This window comes from Lissotriton helveticus, assembly GCF_964261635.1.
Source record: "Lissotriton helveticus chromosome 1_1 unlocalized genomic scaffold, aLisHel1.1 SUPER_1_unloc_9, whole genome shotgun sequence".
Taxonomy (NCBI): Eukaryota; Metazoa; Chordata; class Amphibia; order Caudata; family Salamandridae; genus Lissotriton; species Lissotriton helveticus.
The window spans coordinates 801,619-822,202 of record NW_027611736.1 but is presented as its reverse complement, the minus strand read 5'-3'; the positions used below and the strand labels follow the sequence as shown (position 1 = coordinate 822,202).

The 20,584-nt window shown below is 46.7% G+C and overlaps 1 protein-coding gene across 1 annotated transcript in view; it reads left to right on the top strand.

Annotated features, from left to right (window-relative positions):
- The first annotated feature begins 5,721 nt into the window (after nucleotides 1-5,721).
- The window catches only part of LOC144806576 (uncharacterized), a 58,144-nt gene continuing 43,281 nt past the window's right edge, over nucleotides 5,722-20,584 (top strand). The window contains exon 1 of the mRNA XM_078672910.1: nucleotides 5,722-5,755. The gene's annotated coding sequence lies outside the window, so the exon portion shown is untranslated. The remainder of the gene's footprint in view (nucleotides 5,756-20,584) is intronic.

Here is a 20,584-nt window from a genome sequence, read left to right as displayed (position 1 = left end):
TGAGAAGTAAGGTAACATCCTTAGATTGGCAAGCCTTTTGGGACAATAAGGATATAATACTTCTCCAAGAAACATGGCAGGCCAATCCGGAATATAAGCAGGGATACCTAAATTTCTATACCTCTGCCATCCCCAGCTTAAGGGGAAGATCGAAGGGTGGTTTGCTGACATGGGTGAAACCGGATAGTAGATACTCTGCCACTCAGTTGAACACAAACAGCCCAGATATTCTATTAGTTAAACTCAAATGTTTAAACCATAAGGACGTACTTATTTTTAATGTTCATTCAAGGGGACTTCCTGGTGGCAAACCAACGGAAGCAGTTGAACAGTTAGATATTCTCCTTGAGCAATATCGTACAACAGATTATAATATTATTGTCGCAGGAGATTTCAACTGTTGTTTTGAACCACTAGATAATCATGATGTGGATCTCACAGTGGAAGAGGATTTCATCTGGAATATCCCCCAGTTGGTAATTCCACCTATTAAGAAATGGTCAGAGGCAGCATTACAGCTTAAAGTCCTCAACGTGGAGCATGGGCTACGTGCCACGAATGGAAGATCGGGCTCTGACAAGCAGGGAGCCTCTACGTTTCATAACGGCATATCACATAGTCGAATCGATTACATCCTGATGAACAAGGAAAATTGGTCTACTATGGTTGATATGCGGATAGAAGAACGGGTAGAAAGCGACCATAACCCACTAGTCCTCGCATTTAGATTATTTAATTTACAAGAATCTGAGTGCATTGGTGATAGTGTGGAAATAGCCCTCTCAAACAACTTGAGACGGATTAGATGGGCAAACTGTGCTACAAACGAAGAGGGTTTAGCTGCCATAAGGGATTTAACAGTTCAGGCCATATCAGAATTAACGAATAATTCCACTGATGAGGCGATAGTGCAAAATACCAGTCGGATTCATGATTCTTTCTTTAAGAAACTAGGATCTTTCTTTGTAAAAAGGGCGCCAAAAAAACAGTATAGACCAGCTAGGAAGGAGGATCAATGGTACGGAAAATCCTGTAGAGTTGCATACAAGGCCCTATCAAATGCAGTAAAGACTAAAGAGATAGCCAAGATTAAGTTTGCCCGAGTCATGTATAAAAAAGTCCAACTTAAGGCTAAAAGTGATTGGGACAACGAATATTGGAAGGAGCTCCTGAATGCCAGTAAAGAAAGATCTATGTGCTCCTTTTGGGACATGGTAAAATGGGGTAGGGGGGTAAAAAGGGGCGATCCTACTAATTATGTATCACCAAATGCTTGGGTCGCTTTTTTTACGTCTCAGTTTACCGCTCTTGATACAACGGAAGCAGTGAGTGAGGCTTCTCTAACAGTAAAAAAGGATACCAACCACCTATCCTTTACCAAAGCGGATACCATTAGAATTCTGGATATGATCCCCAAAGCTAGGGCACCAGGCATGGACTCCGTCCCAGCAGATCTTTTTATGCATGATAAGGATCTTTGGGCCACTTATATTTACCTGGTTGCAAATGACATTGCTATGGGTTCACCAATACCCGACTCCTGGAAGGGAGCCGAGATCATTCCCATCTTTAAAAAGGGGGAATGCTCGGACCCAGGAAACTACAGGCCAATCAGTTTGATTGCATGTATACAAAAGGTAGTCGCAAGGCTTGTACTGCAGCGTATTCAGGGCTGGATAGATGAAATGTATATGCTGTCGCCTCTACAGGCAGGCTTTCGTAGCCATACAAGTACCATTGACCAAGTTGTTAGATTTGTTTTAATATATTGGCGTGTAGTGTTATTAGGGGGGCATGCTTTTTGCAGTCTTCGTTGTTCTTAAATCAGCGTTTGACTTGGTGCCTCACACCAAGTTGTGGGCAGCCCTTCAAGAGCAGGGTATCCCACCTGACATTTTGGCACTCTTAATTAGACTGCATGAAAATAACTATGTCCGGGTACGCTGGAACCAGCAGGGAAGTGTAACCGATAAATTCCCAATTGACAGGGGGGTACGCCAAGTGTGCGTGCTCGCACCTACCCTCTTTTCGTTGTACATCTACAGGGTGATCAGCTACTTTGAGCGGCAACCAACTGATGCTCCTAAACTGAATGGCAAGCTGGTCCCCCTGTTGATGTTTGCTAACGACACGCTGTTGATTTCGAGAACGCAGCAGGGACTCCAAAAAGCTGTTGGTGTCTTCGAGTTTTTCTGTAAGGATCATGGCCTTGTCATTAACACATCTAAGACTAAGTTCATGATCCTCCACAAAAGCAAAATTGTCAGAGGGAAGATGGTTATGGATGGGGTCCAATTGGAGCAGACTCAGGTATTTAATTACCTGGGCATAACCCTATCATCCAAATTAGACTGGAAACAGCATACCAACCAGCTTCTTACAAAACACGCCCAACTGACAGGAGCCCTCACCAAGGAATTTTATTTATCTAATACTAGGCCCATTACCCCGTTTCTAAAGAAATATGATGCCAAAGTAGGAGCGTCAGTTCTCTACGGGGCAGAACTCTGGGAATTTAGCAATCTGAGAAAACTGGCGGGGGCGAAAAACAAATTTATCCGCAACATAACAGGACTACCACCCTCCACTCCATTAATACCTCTTCAATATGATTTAGGGTCTCATAGCCTCGAGGATATGGCTAGATATAGATAGGTTGCCTATTGGAGGAGATTATGGGTCACACCAGAACTCTCCCAGTATGCACAGGCCTTCATCGAGGTAAGAGACCTTGATAAAGCCCGGAAAATATCATGGTTGAGGGAGGTAAAGGCTACCTACAGGGCTATGGGGCTATCTCCACTGTGGGATGACCCTGTAGATAATCCTTTCCCACCAAAAAAGACCTTTCAAGATCTGTACTGGAGTATGCTTGAAGCATCGAGATTCGGCCGTTGTACTGAACCGTCACTTACGTCTGATTTTCTAGTTTTCAAGCATTCCCCGGTTTTCGAGGCATATTGGGATTGGATTACCGTTCCGGGGGATAGGAAGAAGTTCCACCAGTTCAGGGTGGGGACATTGCCTTTAAATGCTTTTACCGCCAAATGGCGAGGAGGTCAGGGATCTGCCTGTCCCTTCTGCCCTGGCCAACGGGAAGGTATTGGGCATGTCCTTTTTGTCTGTCCTGAGTACAAGGTCCCCAGGAGGTCCTGGTTAAAACCTATCTGTCTCCAGTTAGGACTTAAAACGGGTACTGAGGCACTCAGGATTTTGTGTACTGACAATTCCCAAGCTGTAGTAATAGCAATAGCAAAATTTCTCCATTGGCTGTGGATAACACGGGCCCGTAAAATGAGCCTACAGTAATTTTGTTTATAACATAAATATGAATATGTTAAACGTATTTAGTGTTTAACCTTCTTGGTGATGAATTTCCTCTCATATTTGAAAATATTTTAAATTTTTTATAGAATAATAATTTTTTTATTTCTTTTTTATTGCAACTATTTATTGATTGAACTGTATGTTTTTTTTATGATCTCTGGTTGGTCAATGCTAATTGCTTAAGGATGAATTGTGGATCTTTCTAGTCACAAATGATGTATTTCCCCTATTTTTCTTGTTAGATTTGCAACAATTTCTTTCTTTTCTCTTTAAAATGTTTTTTATGTATTGTCTTTTATGATTGAAAAATATCGAAATAAAGACTTTTGAATTTGCCTCTGGCTCACTCCTCACTGTCTTATTCACCACTATCTGCTTCCCTCTCTCGTTTTTCTCACGTGCCTGCCCTTCTATGTGACTCTTAGAGTATATCCAGTCCTATCCCTTCCCTATGTATATAGAGATAACTCTAATCACTAGTATATGCAGTAGATCTTTCTACTCTCTACCATTCCTATGTGACTCTTAGAGTATATCCATGTGTATCCTTACCCTATGTATATAGAGATAACGCTAATCACTGGTATATGCTGTAGACCGTTGTGCTCTCCACCATTCCTTTGTGACTCTTAGACTATATCCATGTCTATCCCTTCCCTATGTATATAGAGATAACTCTAATCACTAGTATATGCTGTAGACCGCTGTGCTCTCCACCATTCCTATGTGACTCTTAGAGTATATCCAGTCATATCCCTTCCCTATGTATATAGAGATAACTCTAACGACTAGTCTCCTATGTGACTGTTAGAGTACATCCATGTGTATCCCTTCCCTATGTATATAGAGATAACGCTAACGACTAGTCTCATATGTGACTTTTAGAGTATATCCATGTGTATCCCTTCCCTATGTATATAGAGATAACTCTAATCACTAGAATATGCAGTAGTCCGCTATGCTCTCTACCATTCCTATGTGACTCTTAGAGCATATCCAATCTTACCCTTTCCCTATGTATATAGAGATAACTCTAAGCACTAGTATATGCAGTAGTCTGCTGTGCTCCCTACCATCCCTATGTGACTCTTAGAGTATATACATGTGTATCCCCTCCCTATGTTGATAGAGATATCACTAGTATAGGCCTTGAGTTTGTATCTCCTCCTTGTGTGACTTTATCTCTTGTACATTTGCAATTTTTTCTGTTTGTACCTTTATTTTGTAACGCATGTAATCCTAAGTCCGTATGCTTTCAACTGGTTCTTATGTAATGCAAAAATGTGCAATCATTTTTACGCATGTAACCGTCAGTCCTTATGTTTTCAAATGGATCCTATGTAAAGCGCTCAGACACCTTCGGGTAAAATTCGCGCTATATAAAATTGCACAAATAAATTGCACAAATAAACCAGTAATCAGACACCAGGGACATCACCTGGTATTCCACAAACACACACACGGGGAATGGGATTATATGGAATTGTTTGACTATGGGATGACGTTCATTGTCTCTATTTTGTTCTTCATAAATAACAACAAAAAAACAACAACCAAAAACATAAGATCCACTAAAAATATTATTAACACACACACACATGGTTGGGCGCTTTGAGGACACCTCACCTCTCCTTGAGCACCGGTCAGTGGGGGCTGCGGGGCCTGGGAGGGAGGGGCGCACCGGGGGCCCGGCTGCCTGTGAGGAGTGGGACCCGGTGTGTTATTCCCCCGAGCGAACGCAGCACCCTGGACAGTGAGCGCTCAGCCTCACTGCGCCTGCGCAGAGGAAAGACACTACCCCCATAGAGGAATGGAACCGAGGAGCTTTGCACTTCAATACATCTCTGCGTGAGCTGGGGCGCGAGGCGCCTCGTGCTCCCTGGCGCGAGGCAACTGTTGTATCTCATTCATTGTGTCCCCACGCGGACACTGTGATTCTTGTGCTTCTTTGAGTCCCTCCGAGGACCCCGTCCCACCTGTACTGGCTCTGAGCTGTCGGGGCCTGTGTTGTGAACTAAATAAAGAAATATTTTTTGCAATGTTTTCTGGAGTTCGATTGCCTTAACAGCGGTGTCTGTCATCAGCGCATGTGCAGTTGTTGATTCAACAGTCCCTCTTTAACCCGCGCGCCGCTGCAGGAAGCAGTGTCTGTCCTCAGCGCATGTGCAGTTCATCTAAGGATACTTTAACCCGCGCTTTGAAAAGCAAAGCCCCTATCCCCAACGCATGCGCAGTTGTTTATCCATCAGGCCCCCTTTAACGCTGCTGGAAACAGTATCTGTCCTCAGCGTATGCGCAATTTATCCAAGGACTCTTAGCCCGCGCCATGAGAAACAGTGTCTGTCCGCCGCGCATGCGCAGTTGTTCATCCGAGGCCCTCTTTTAACTCGACAACAGCAGGGCCCACAGCACCCACATGAAACCCCAGGTGAGGCCAAGAGATACAAAGACTGTCTGCTGCTGGAGGGTCTCGAGCCTGCTCTCCGGGGTTCATCTGTTGTTGTTGCATCCATCGATGATTATTTTGTCTCAACAGTGCTCATTGGCCCTCAGTGCTGGGGTTGGGTCTCTTTTGAAGGCCTCAGCAAACGGTGACAAGTCTGTGTGATGAAAAGATCGACCTGAATCCCGTTTGTGTCTTTCACCAGAGTGGAGGGGGGCAGCCCCGCCAATCGAAAGTGAAAGAACCCACTCCCAGCAGCACCGACTGCGCCTCATTGCACCTGGGCCTGCACAGCATCATCTGATGAGGCTAAGACTCCCCCAAATATGACTCAACCTCACTAGGGCCTCAGTAACCAGGCAGCACCGACTGCGCCTCATTGCACCTGGGCCTGCACAGCATCATCTGATGAGGCTAAGACTCCCCCAAATATGACTCAACCTCACTAGGGCCTCAGTAACCAGTCAGCACCGACTGCGCCTCATTGCACCTGGGCCTGCACAGCATCATCTGATGAGGATAAAACTCCCCCAAATATGTCTCAACCTCACTAGGGCCTCAGTAACCAGGCAGCACCGACTGCGCCTCATTGTACCTGGGCCTGCACAGCATCATCTGATGAGGCTAAAACTCCCCCAAATATGTCTCAACCTCACTAGGGCCTCAGTAACCAGGCAGCACCGACTGCACCTCATTGTACCTGGGCCTGGGCCTGCACAGCATCACTGATGAGGGTAAAACTCCCCCAAATATGACTCAACCTCACCAGGGCCTCAGTAACCAGGCAGCACCGACTGCGCCTCATTGCACCTGGACCTGCACAGCATCATCTGATGAGGATAAAACTCCCCCAAATATGTCTCAACCTCACTAGGGCCTCAGTAACCAGGCAGCACCGACTGCGCCTCATTGTACCTGGGCCTGGGCCTGCACAGCATCACTGATGAGGGTAAAACTCCCCCAAATATGACTCAACCTCACTAGGGCCTCAGTAACCAGGCAGCACCGACTGCACCTCATTGTACCTGGGCCTGGGCCTGCACAGCATCACTGATGAGGGTAAAACTCCCCCAAATATGACTCAACCTCACTAGGGCCTCAGTGACCAGGCAGCGGTCAGCCAATGCCCATCAGGTAAACAAGCATTGGCAACGCACTCCCAGGCAGCACCGACTGCGCCTCATTGCACCTGGGCCTGGGCCTGCACAGCATCAACTGATGAGGATAAAACTCCCCCAAATATGTCTCAACCTCACTAGGGCCTCAGTAACCAGGCAGCGGTCAGCCGTTGCCCATCAGGTAAACAAGCATTGGCATCACCAGTAGGTCTTGCCTCTGGGACCTTATAAGTGTTTAGTTATCCAGCACAATATCCTTGGTGCAACAACATCAACTGTTGCATGGCTAAACATGTATAAGGTCCCAAAGGCGAAACCTATGGGCTCTGCCAATGCTTGTTTTCATTGGTTCCCTTTTGTGCCTTTTAGAGATGCAAGCTTCTGTTTCATCCTCGTGTCTAACTACTCCCGCCTTTTGATGATCTAGGTCACGGGTACTCAAAAACATTTTCCCGGGGGCCGCAAAGTTTGGTCTGTGGTGTGACCGAGGGCCGCACTGATGCCAGCGGGGTGTAAAGTCGGGGTAGGGAAACAAAGCATGTATATCTAGTGGGTGCCTTTAAGCATGAAGGTGTTCCTCAAGTTAAAGGCCTAGTTACCTCCTTTCCTAACTGCAATTAACCTTTAAATAAGTGTTTGCTGTATATGTACGTTTCTTTTTCATGTCAAGTAAACGGCAGCCCAGTGCTGCTGCTGATCCTCCCTGGCAACAGCCCAGGGGTCAGCGTTGAGCCGGGGCCGCTGTATCTCCTTTGCTCTCGGTGGTCCCATGGGAGTAAAAGCTGCTCATTCTGCTAATCCTCCCTATCTCTCCAGAAGTGTCAGAGCAGACAGGCTCGCTGAGTCATTCTTGGTTACTGAGTGAGTCTGTTACATTTTTGCAACATTTATTCAGCGAGTCTGTTTATTCCTAATGTATGGTGACAAGAGGCTCGGATCAGATTCTTCCTGATTCTCTTGCTAAGCCTTAGCGCGTTCATTGGGGGGAGTGGGCGGTGTAGAGCTGGGGCTGCCCTTCAAGATGCTCACACGCTGCACAGCTCAAGAAGCTGCCATGGCTTAACAAGAGAAACAGGAAGAATCAGAGAAACTGACACAGGTCAGACACACGGTACCTGAGAGTAATAACTGAGAACTTGCTTGTTTGCCCAGTATTTCTAAGCCAGAGTATTTTGAATGATTGAATGTATCGCTTTTAAAATTACTCTGAATGCTTCTAAGACAATCGCATTTTAAATTTAAGCTTTTTGAAACAAATGTTTTTTTTAAACTGACATTGAATTGAATGCTAACTCACTGTGGGGAAGCCTGACTTACGTCGAACAGTAGAACGGGAGCTGGGCGGGGCAGGACCAGTGAGCACAGCTGAGAGGACTCGCCCTCGTGGGGAGCGAGGAACAGGTCAGCGCTCTAGTAGTTAAGCCAGTGGTTCCCAAACTTTTTTGACCCGTGGCTCCCTTGACCTAATTGGCAGTTGGCTGTGGCTCCCCACCATTTTTTTACCCGCGCACCGGGGTGCCGTAGTACCCCTTTGGGAATCACCGGTCTACATGAAGAATCAAGCCTAGGCGTGATGAAGGATTCAGAGAGTAGCCATCATTACAGGGCATAAGGTGCCCACCCAACACTCTCCACCAGGCCTATGACCCTGCACCCACCCAACGCTCTCCACCAGGCCTCTGACCCTGTACCCACCCAACGCTCTCCACCAGGCCCCTGACTCTGCACCCACCCAACGCTCTCCACCAGGCCCCTGACCCTCCACCCACCCACCCAACGCTCTCCACCAGGCCCCTGACCCCGCACCCACCCAATGCTCTCCACCAGGCCTCTGACCCTGTACCCACCCAGCGCTCTCCACCAGGCCCCTGACCCTCCACCCACCCACCCAACGCTCTCCACCAGGCCCCTGACCCGCACCCACCCAATGCTCTCCACCAGGCCTCTGACCCTGTACCCACCCAGCGCTCTCCACCAGACCCCTGACCCTGCACCCACCTAACGCTCTCCACCAGGCCTCTGACCATGCACCCACCCAGCGCTCTCCACCAGACCCCTGACCATGCACCCACCCAACGCTCTCCACCTGGCCCCTGACCCTCCACCCACACACCCAACGCTCTCCACCAGGACCCTGACCTGGCCCCCTCCTTCGCAACGCTCTCCACCAGGCCTCTGACCCTGTACCCACCCAACGCTCTCCACCATGGTTCCTGACCCTCAGGCTCCAAACTCAGAAAGGGACGTGGTTTAGTGGCTGAAAACACAATTAGGCAAAAATCAGCACTAGTAATATGGAGAGTTAATACTAACTAATCAACAATGGTCTCCAGAAACAAGGAGCACTTACTTATGCAGTCGTTCATATCAAACATCCTCCACATGGGCCAGTGCCAATGAACAAAGTGCCAAAACTCAGGCCACTTGAAAGCATTTCACCTATCCATGCACAGGAGCAGTGCTCATATACAAGGTGCCAAAGTCCAGGTCACGACTTGGCACTCCAACCATTCATTCACAAGTGCTAGTGCCCCATGTAGTGTACAATATGCCAAAACCCAGGCCATTAGTAGGCTCCCCACCCACACATGCAGTGTCCGGTACTATGTGCCACAACACGTGCCACTTGTAGCGCTCCACCCATTCATCAGTGTGTCAGTGTCTCGGTACAATATGCCAAAACTCATGTCACTAGTAGGCGCCCCACCCGCTCCTCCACCTGTGCCAGTGCCCCTGTACAATGAGTCAAAACTCAGGACACTTGTAAAAACACACACAAAATAATGTGCCCTTGTGTACTGAAATTGGTGCTGACGTAAAGCGCTCCAATACCTTCGGGTCGAGGTTGCGCTATATGATACGAGAAAGGAATCCCACATTTAATAAATCAGCCTTTGTCCTATTTTCATAAACTTGGGCTGGCAAAAATCAAAGGCTCCAGAGATCTAAAAATGAATACGAGGGGACGAATTAGTAATAACCCCCACCACTGCGAAATAGACTTCAACAGGTCTCTCAGACATAGGTCCCTCGGGATGGGGGACAATAGACATACCTTTCTTACTGATGCAGTTCCGTTTCACAGGATTGTGATTGGAACTCTGCTTGAATACCGGCTCAGTCAGCTGGAAAGCCCATGCTTGGTTGAGTTGCAGCTGAGTGCTGTTCCCCCAGGAACCGAGTGGTGGAAGCCCTGCGTGTCATATGCGAGGACCGTCAGCTAGTCAAGCGAACACTTCAAGAGGATCACGTGACCTGGCAGCACAAAGGAGGGGGAGGAATTGCGGCAGCAATTTCCACGACCCACATCCTGCGCCGCGGCGCCCCTGGCTTCTAATCACGGCGCACCAGGGTGCTGCGGCGCACACTTTGGGAACCACTGAGTTAAGCAAAAGCCTACTTATGGTGCCCGCAGCACGGACGGGCAGGGGCACGCTGCTGGCGGGCCTAAGGCAAGCCCGCCTGCGTCCGGACACGGTCATGGGCAAGGAACCATGCCGGATTCAACCCAGAAAACGGTAAGCTCATCACATATGATAGAGCATTATTACTCTCATTGTGATACTCCGGTAAAGTCCAATGTGAGATTACTCTAGCGCCTACAAGCTTGATAGGGAAGAAGATGTCATGCCCTCTCTGCCGGACTAAGTTTAACTCAGGCAAGATTGAAGGGCAACTACAACTAGATAGGCCCACAAGGAATGAGCAATGGGAAATGGGACTTATTAATAATAGATCCTTGCCAGCACACACCACAGAAATCATAATGCTAATAGAGAATGAAGAACTTGACATTCTCTTCGTTACTGAAACGTGGTTGAATGACTGGTCCGCCCCTGACATAATCCAAGGACTAACCCCAGATTTCCTTATCCATAGACAAGGCAGGATGGGAAAAATGGGAGGCGGGGTAGCAATCATTTACAAAAACGCCTAAGAATGCATGATATCGTCCGTTGCCTCCACCAACAGTGAAACTGTACAATTCAGCCTAAAACATCGCCTAATAACTCGTTATCAGGCACTCTGCTCTATAGACCCCCAAGGACCCCCCACTCCGTTCCTAGAGGAATTTCCCAGCTTAATAGCAGACATGGTGGCCAGCAAGAGCTCCATTACATTATTGGGGGACTTAAACTTCCACCTGGATGAACCTTATAATACCACAGCAGTTAGATTAATTCATGACATGGAGGCCATGCAACTGATAAACACAAGCACCCATGTAAAGGGTACCATACTGGATGCCATTTTTAGGTCTCGCATACTCAGTGCGCATGCACTGCATAGGAGGACCTTTAGCCGTTGCTCTGCTCTTTTTGGAAGCACATACTCGTGCTTCCGGCGGCATCCGCCTTGTGGGAGCAAGCAGGGGCGCGCCACAAGCACGAGTATGTGCTTCCAAAAAGAGCTGACTGTGTGCACACGCATGCTGACATTCTAACGTGCCGCAAGTGCACGCATGCACTACTTGCATCTTCAAATGGCACTTGCTTTAACAAATCTCATCAAAGATCGCTCCTACCACTGATGCACGCACATCTACAGGGAGAATATTTGAATGTGCTTTACTTAATCAAAACCTGTTCATTCAACGATGGCTCCGTGGATGCGCAAGCATCAGCCAGAGCTCGCTTTGAGTACACTTTTGAATAGTTAACAAAATGCCACTTAAGGACAGCCACCGCAGATACCCATGCATACATGAATATCTAGGACAACAGCAAGCACCTGTAAAGAAACTAGTTTTTGCAAGCTTTTTTTATACTCAGATGACTGTCGGGAGTTTAGATATTGTTGCAAGATTTGCTCCTGCTTCCGAGTAAACAACCAGAGAGGTCTCGTCCGTCAGGACATCCTGATTAGCCATTGATACTTGGGACGGCAGGAACATTAATGCACGAGGTACTAGACAAAATGTTCTGATTCGAGCCCTTGGTCCTGTTTAACCTAAAAGCACCATCCCTGGTGGGGTTGGTATTTGAAATGGTTATTGGTATAGGTGAGTGGGGGGGTGGAGGAGCCGTTTCTATCTATAGGCAATTGACGCAGCCCCTGGATTGATTGTATATCGGGTGAAGGGTGATTGCGGGAGCAGTAACTCTGGCGGTTTGCCACACAATTTCGGCATCTAAAATACTCATACCAACACCTATGCTATCGATGACCCTGCTTCCATCAACCTCTTTGATTTCAGCCACCTTTTCCCCCACTGTCCCCTTAAAACGTTTGGCTACTAAAATAGCCATCGGCCTTCTTATCCAGGGTAGATGAAAAGAACTGCTGGGGAAAGAGTCGTGACCTCGTTCTATGCCAATCTATGGAGAGGAGCTGTGTCTCCTGGAGGAGGCACACATCTGCCTGTCATCGGTGTCATCATGGAGGAATGTCTCCTTCGACAATGTCTCCAGCAGTGCCAGTCTTTCTTGTGCCATGGTCTTGGGGTCCGGTCTTGTCCCTCGCTCTGTGCTACGCCTCCCGTAGACCTTATGCCATCTTTCTCGAGGAGTTTTGGTCTGTGGGCCCTCTGTCTCCTCCTGGATTGGATTCTCGATTCCCAGCACCTGGCAAGTGTCCTGCATGGATCTGAGCTGGAGGAGTTTGCCCTGACATATGAAAATCAGCTGGAAAGGGTGACCCAAAAAATACGGTATATTCCTTGATTTCGAAGAAGCGTGGTTGCCACTCGGAGCTCCCTACACTTTTGAAGGGGTATTAGAGTCAGGTCCTGGTACAAAGCTATGGAGAGGTCCTGATATCTTAGTGGTTGCTTGTCCCTGGCAGCACGTAGTATACACTCTTTTAGTAGAAAGTCTGGCATGTAAGCCAAAATATCCGGTGGGGTGCCCAGTATGCTCCTGAAGAGACCCTACAGGTAGTGTATGATGTCCTGCCCTTCTTCTTTAGGTTGAACTCACTTAAGGCGGATGTTGTTTCGCCGAGACCGATTCTCCAGGTCTTCTGTGTGTGCCTGGAGATCGATCTGTTGAACCTTGAGCCGGAGTATCTCTTACTGTAGATGCTCCACCTCCTCTGCCCGGGCTTGCTCCTGATCCTCAATAGAGGCCACACGTTCCCCAACGACATCGACGTCCCGCCTTATCATAAGGGGGACGTTGATGCCGTTGGGGGACGTTTGGCCTCAATCGGTTATCTTCTTCATCTCCCCCGCTATTTCCCTTTTCAGCGTCTGCAAGTCGCCTCGTAATGCACCGAATAGCGACTCTAAAAAGGCGTGGGAAATTCGGGCTTCAGAGGTGTCCGCATCTTGGCTGATTTGGGTCTAGGGGAGAGCCTCCCTTCTCCACTGCCGGTCATCGGGAGCTTGGTCAGCATCTCTTTTAGATTCTGATCCTTATTGCTTCTCGCTGATTACATTACCACATCACCAGACCAGCCTACATTGTCGTGGGGGTCCCTGCCCCTGTGGGTGGCTGTCACCGGGTTGTCCTCTCGCTGAGCTCCACTACGCTGTTGCATGATAGTGAGGGCCAGAGGTGTCACTCCCTTTCAGTCTCGTCCGGGCCTTGCTGCCTTTGACCGTCTGCTATTGCCCTGTTGGGCGTCTGCTGCTTGTTCTCAATACTCTAAGCACTTTGCGCACAATCCTGCCGTGAATCCCCCTGTAGGCCAGCAGGCCTATCTGAGCCTGGAGCACTAGACGTCTTCTTGGACCACTACGGCTAATTCCTGAACTATGTGTTTGCAAGCCGTGGCCTCCGGTTTCCTCTGACTTGGCAGTCCGCTCCAGAGAGACTAATCCATGCCCGGGCCCCTCATCCATTGGCACCTTGTGATTCTTACAGCGTTACAGTTCACATCTCATTCCCCTTCTTGGATTTTATAATTTTAGTGTCATTTTGTTCAATACATTTTACTTTATTTTTCTATTTTGGTTTAGGTTTTTAATTGTTTTGCATTTTGACTTTTACTTTTTTTGTTTCTGCATAAATCTTTTACATATTACCTTAAGTTAATCCTACCTGTTCCGTGGTTAGGTACCAGGGGGTGGTCCTAGGTTAATTGAATGGCTTTGAAAGTTCACTCTGACAACGGTTGTGATTGTTCCTCATCTACTGTAAATAATAATTCAGTTGAGGAAAATTGAATTTTGCCTTGTCATGTGTGCCTACGTGTTCCCCATCCTATGTCATATGTGCATGACTAATATGCATATATCCCCCTATGATCGATTAAAGACGCAATTATAGTTGTGTCCAACTTTAGTATGCCAGTTTCCAGTCCCTGTGAAAGTAACGAGTATTAGGCCTATGTTGCCCACGTTTTACATTATGCACGTTAATTCATCGAATTATCCCCGTTTCTAGGCCTCAGAGGGCCTGAACACCAGATTCAACCTCCAGTCTCCTGAAACCACTCCGAGGAGCGATGCAGCCCCCACCTGCATCCCTGACCCTTCGCTTACTTCCTGCCACGCAGCGCGGTGCCCGGCCTGGCTCTGCCTGCCTGTCTGCCAAGAATATGTTATGCCTCTAGTTATCAGTTCAGCTCTCCGTCTTCACATTCCTAAGCTAACGAACCGCATAAACATTTCCAGCTATAGTCCAGTCTTTCTGTCTCCATGCAAGAGAATTACTGTATTAATATTCATAGAAGATTCATAGCACACGCAATACATGAAGAATATATGCATGCACCAGTCTTAGTGTCAAGTAGCCTTTGCTCTGATAACTTTTAGATTCTATCAACATGTACTCCAAACACCAGATACCAGATATGCTATAGGTACATGTCGTCCTGACATCGCAGACTTTAGTCTCCTCTTCTAGTGCAGAAGTCAGAGCCCCCAGTTTCCCCAGTTACACGTCATGGTCCGTTTGCGCGCACCACTAGGTTAAAGGTTACAGCTGCCCAGGTAGCCCCCTCCATGTATCCACCCATTTATGACACTTCTGTGACGTTCTCATCACATGTCTTCGTGCACGCCCTGTGCACGCCTTCTTTTTACGCCCATGTGTCCTTATCTTACGTTTGTTACTTGTTACGCCTACTGTATTCAATGCAATTGTAACGTTTAACTATATATATCATGTACTGTTAATGAAACGTGGCAGCTGCCAGTCCATGCCATTCTATTTCAGGCTGTTCCGATCCCGTCCCTTCCCTTGTGCCTGATTAAAGCCTGTTAGACTCAGATTCCACGGATCCTGCCTCTTATTTATTGAGCTATCTGTTTTCATTAATATATTCAAAAATAGTACCGGTAATTAATTATTTATTTACCACATAATGGCGCCCGAATAGGGACGAGCCCCTTCCCCACGCGCCGGCGATGTAACGCAGGCCCCCTGACCCATCTACAGCTGTGACGGAACCTCTACTGCGCACCGGCAGATATTTCTGCTCAAGTCTCCCTCAGGCCCACGGAGGAGACGGAGACTGCGGTCCGGCATCCAGACGAGGCGGTGAGGAATGCGGTTCGTCCCGACCAGAGCCCAAGCCGAGAGGGCAAGGTCCGAGGTATTCGGAGGCCCACCTATTTCTGAAGTCCGAAGTTCGTAGTTAGACGTCGTAGCAGTCCAGTCCAGTCCGAGGCCTTCAAGTTCTGCTTCTCGGTGAGTACCGTTGCTGAGGGAGTATCTAGACGGGGTCATTAGTTTGTCTCCGGTCCGATGGGTTTGGGTACGCAGATCCAGTCCGACGTGTCCATCTAGGTGGATACGGTATGACGTGTCTCTTTATGAGACCGGTATGTTCTGTACTGTTTTAGCAGTGCATCCAGTAATTCTAGTAAGTCCATTCTCAAGAAATTCAAGTGTTATGTTTTCAGTGTATCAGGTAGTATTCTGTTCGAACTGTTATTAATGTATTTTTTATGTCGTGGTATGAGTGATTTGTTTGCCATTTCCTTACTGTGATTATTGTGTATTGTGTCTAGTTCAAGTACGACTCGATTATGCCTCTGTTTTCGAAATTACGTCAGATAAAAACCAGAAAAGGGTTACTCGAAGAATCAGTTCCTGTCCCTCCTAGGGACAGTCCTGGACATTTTATGTATCACAAGCATGATTTAGATGCCATATTATATCTAGACTTATGGGTGGATTATACAAAGAATCTTGAAGAGAAATATAGATGGCCTGTATCAGGTACATGGGATGCCGAGTGCATCATGCGAGTAGAAGAAGCATTATGGAAAAAGAAAGCTAGACAGTCTCAGAAAGATGCCATAGAGTTATGGCGCAAAGAATCTCATAGAAGAACCGAAAAAGAATTCAGAAAAGCAGAGTTAAGTAGGGAATCCTCAGAAAAAGCCCAAGAAAGGGAATTAATCGAAGAAGGTGAACGAGTTAGAGTAGAACAGTCAGACATACAGAGAAATGCCCTTATTAAAGGTATGTATCCTCTTCTTGCCGAGGGCTTGCCGAAGGCAACCCCGGAAGCACCCTGTAATTTACCGCCACCATTGGTCCCGATTAAGCTACGTCATAAACCGACTGCAGCTGAAATTTTTCTTTCTTCCTACTTGGACGATACAGTCCCAGCATATGCAAATCCTATTCTGCCTGCTCACCCTCAGCACCCTGTTAATAATGTAATTCCTGTTCCTCCAGCCACTGGTCCCGGGGACCATGTTAATGTGCCAGTACCCCCGGACCAGCCCACATTAAGTGTGCCCATTTTGCCAGTCACTCTACCAGCACGTACAGTATTAACTGACGATTCCAGTTCAGGAGGTGCGGGGGGAGGTGCTCCTATCACCCCGCCTCAAGTAAGACGACTGACGCCGAGAGAAGCAGCGTTACAACGCACGCCAAAAGTGGCTACATAAGCAGACCTCAAGCGACTTCTTACTGACTGCATATATGATCCAGTTCCAGGCGAAGATCACATGATATTATATTCAGTACGTTTAAGACGGGTTGCCAACTTTTTGGTCACCCTGCCTGATATGAAGGAACATCTAGACAGAATATATCATTTTGTCTGTACAGGAGAGAATCCAGGAAGTATTCATGAAGCTATGGCACACAGGAAAGCCGAGATTCAAAATATGATTTTACAGTTCTTGATTAACTGTTTAATAAGAGAACAAGATTATCCTGATAAATACAAAGACGAGATGAAAGGCCTGACTAGGTGGAGTGACAATATAGCCGAGGGAAAACACAAGTCACAAGGTAGTATAGAAAGTATGTACAGGAACATTCGTAAGGAAATTATAAGTATACACAAGAAGGAGGAAGCAAAAAGAGCAACCGAGAAAGAGAATGACTCTTCAAGTGAAGAGGTAGACAGCGAGAATCCCACCAGAATAGCGTATGTAGGTAGAACTAGATTTTCCGACAGACATTCATGCCTAGATTACAAGAAAGTTTTTCCTCCTCCCGAACCAGAACAGTGTTCTCTAGAACAAGTATTTCAGGCTACTGATAAAATTCTGAAATCACGAATAGGTTATAGTGAGCTTAGTACCATGCATGAACAAGAACTAGCCCGATCAGCCGTTCGATGGACTAGTGATTCTGCCACGTTTCCAGACGAAATAGTGGCCCAAACGTTTCTGAAACTGCCCCCAGCCGAGCAGCGTCTGGTGGGTACGTATATGATCCAGCACCTCATTACCCTGTATGAGGATCAGCATTCTGATCCAGGTCCTTTACATGATGTACTGAACGAGTTACTCCTAAACAGATGGAAAGGTCTAGGTACCGATTTAATTAGTGTCATATTAGAACAGCGCCACAAATACAGAACGTTCCTGAATCCACATTTTGTTCCTGTCCCACCCCCAGTAAGAAAATCATTCTACATAGACAGACAGAATCCGTTGCGAGAAGTACATCCAGTTACGGGAGAGGGGGGGACCAGCCCACATTAAGTGTGCCCATTTTGCCAGTCACTCTACCAGCACGTACAGTATTAACTGACGATTCCAGTTCAGGAGGTGCGGGGGGAGGTGCTCCTATCACCCCGCCTCAAGTAAGACGACTGACGCCGAGAGAAGCAGCGTTACAACGCACGCCAAAAGTGGCTACATACGCAGACCTCAAGCGACTTCTTACTGACTGCATATATGATCCAGTTCCAGGCGAAGATCACATGATATTATATTCAGTACGTTTAAGACGGGTTGCCAACTTTTTGGTCACCCTGCCTGATATGAAGGAACATCTAGACAGAATATATCATTTTGTCCGTACAGGAGAGAATCCAGGAAGTATTCATGAAGCTATGGCACACAGGAAAGCCGAGATTCAAAATATGATTTTACAGTTCTTGATTAACTGTTTAATAAGAGAACAAGATTATCCTGATAAATACAAAGACGAGATGAAAGGCCTGACTAGGTGGAGTGACAATATAGCCGAGGGAAAACACAAGTCACAAGGTAGTATAGAAAGTATGTACAGGAAAATTCGTAAGGAAATTATAAGTATACACCAGAAGGAGGAAGCAAAAAGAGCAACCGAGAAAGAGAATGACTCTTCAAGTGAAGAGGTAGACAGCGAGAATCCCACCAGAATAGCGTATGTAGGTAGAACTAGATTTTCCGACAGACATTCATGCCTAGATTACAAGAAAGTTTTTCCTCCTCCCGAACCAGAACAGTGTTCTCCAGAACAAGTATTTCAGGCTACTGATAAAATTCTGAAATCACGAATAGGTTATAGTGAGCTTAGTACCATGCATGAACAAGAACTAGCCCGATCAGCCGTTCGATGGACTAGTGATTCTGCCACGTTTCCAGACGAAATAGTGGCCCAAACGTTTCTGAAACTGCCCCCAGCCGAGCAGCGTCTGGTGGGTACGTATATGATCCAGCACCTCATTACCCTGTATGAGGATCAGCATTCTGATCCAGGTCCTTTACATGATGTACTGAACGAGTTACTCCTAAACAGATGGAAAGGTCTAGGTACCGATTTAATTAGTGTCATATTAGAACAGCACCACAAATACAGAACGTTCCTGAATCCACATTTTGTTCCTGTCCCACCCCCAGTAAGAAAATCATTCTACATAGACAGACAGAATCCGTTGCGAGAAGTACATCCAGTTACGGGAGAGGGGGGTGATCTAGAACGAGTATTTGTCTACACCCCTATCACGAAAATAGAGCTTCTAGAAATGAAAAGGTTAATACCCTGTCACGATAAAGATCCAGCAGGGTTCCACCGTGAATTAAAGGACATGCTCCGTATGGGAGAATACACGTATCCTGATATCATTAAAATGTTAAAGGTCCTGTTGCCTGCGGGCATATATGAAAAGCTTAAAGAAAAAGAATGGGAGGTGGGAGAGAAAAAGATAGATTGGACCGCATTAGAGACTGAAGATAATACACGAGTTCCAGGTACTGGTCTTGGGGATAAAGCTAAGGCATTGCCCGAATTGTTAATACAGGTCTTGCCAAGATTACTAGCCACAAAAAAGGAAGACTGGGATGCTATCTCAGCCTGTAAACAGAAACAAGACGAAGACACTAGTGATTTTTATTCTAGATTTGAGAAATGTTTCATTATTAATAGTGGTCTGAAAACAAGTAGTGAATCGTATCCACATCTTTTCGTTACCAAACTAGTTGAGAATTCTTTACCACAAGTTAAAAATCGAGTACTGAAAGTCGAAAGTACCTGGCAAGCTAATACTCCGTCACAAATGCTCCAGATGCTCCAGTATCACCAGAACAGAATTAGGGAGGAGCAGGAACATGAAAGGAGACGTATGAAAGACACGAAAATGAAAGTACTGGTTGCACAGTCTGTTCCACAAGACAGTCAGAAGAGGGGTACGAATCAAGCTAGTCATCCTGCAGCTCCCGTTAAAGGGACATGCAACTACTGTAAACAGCCAGGTCATTATCTAAACGAATGTGCAGTTCTGAAACACAACATAGCTACTGGTAAAACGAAAGAGAGACCACGTCCGCCTAGACAAGAACATGTTCCGCAGAATTCTCAGCCCCCGCAGAACCCACAACAGACAGTTACAGTACCGCAGCCTATAGCTGCCACACAACACGTTACACAGCAGATGTACCAGTATGCACAGTCAGAATATCCAGACTATCAGCAGTATTCATGAAACAGCCTAGAGAGGGAGGTTGGCTTGCCTCTCATCGAGGTTCCTGTAGATCAAGAGGGTCCCTATGTACATAGTCAAGTATTAGGGAAAGACAGAAAGTTTCTGATTGATACAGGGGCAAGTAGGACTACCATCAGTCATGACGAGGTTCCAGGGGCTCCACTCTCAGGCTCTAGAAATGTTTCCCTTGGATTTTCAGGAAAGCCTATTGTTAATGAAATATCGAAACCAGTTTCCCTAGAAGTCGGTCCATTGTCCCGAACTACAGACTTGTTACTTACGAAATCATGTCCAGAAAATTTACTAGGCATTAAGACCCTGAAAGAATTAGGAGCAGTTATATGCTGTTCCCCAGAAGGAGTACGATTGTTTTTGCGCGATTTTAAAGGTCATTATGTATTACGTGATTTTGATCCAAGATTATTGAATGTACCTCAGCATTTATGGGCGCAAGGTCCAACTGATGTAGGTTGTATGAACATCACACCCCATCGTTTCACTCTGAAGAAAGGTGTTGTATTACCACGAATCCGACAGTACAAATTGCCGCCTGAGGCTGTAGCAGCCTTAGCAAAAATTATTGACGAGCTCATCGCTCAAGGAGTAGTTATAGAAACTGACTCCAATGTATGTAATTCTCCTATCA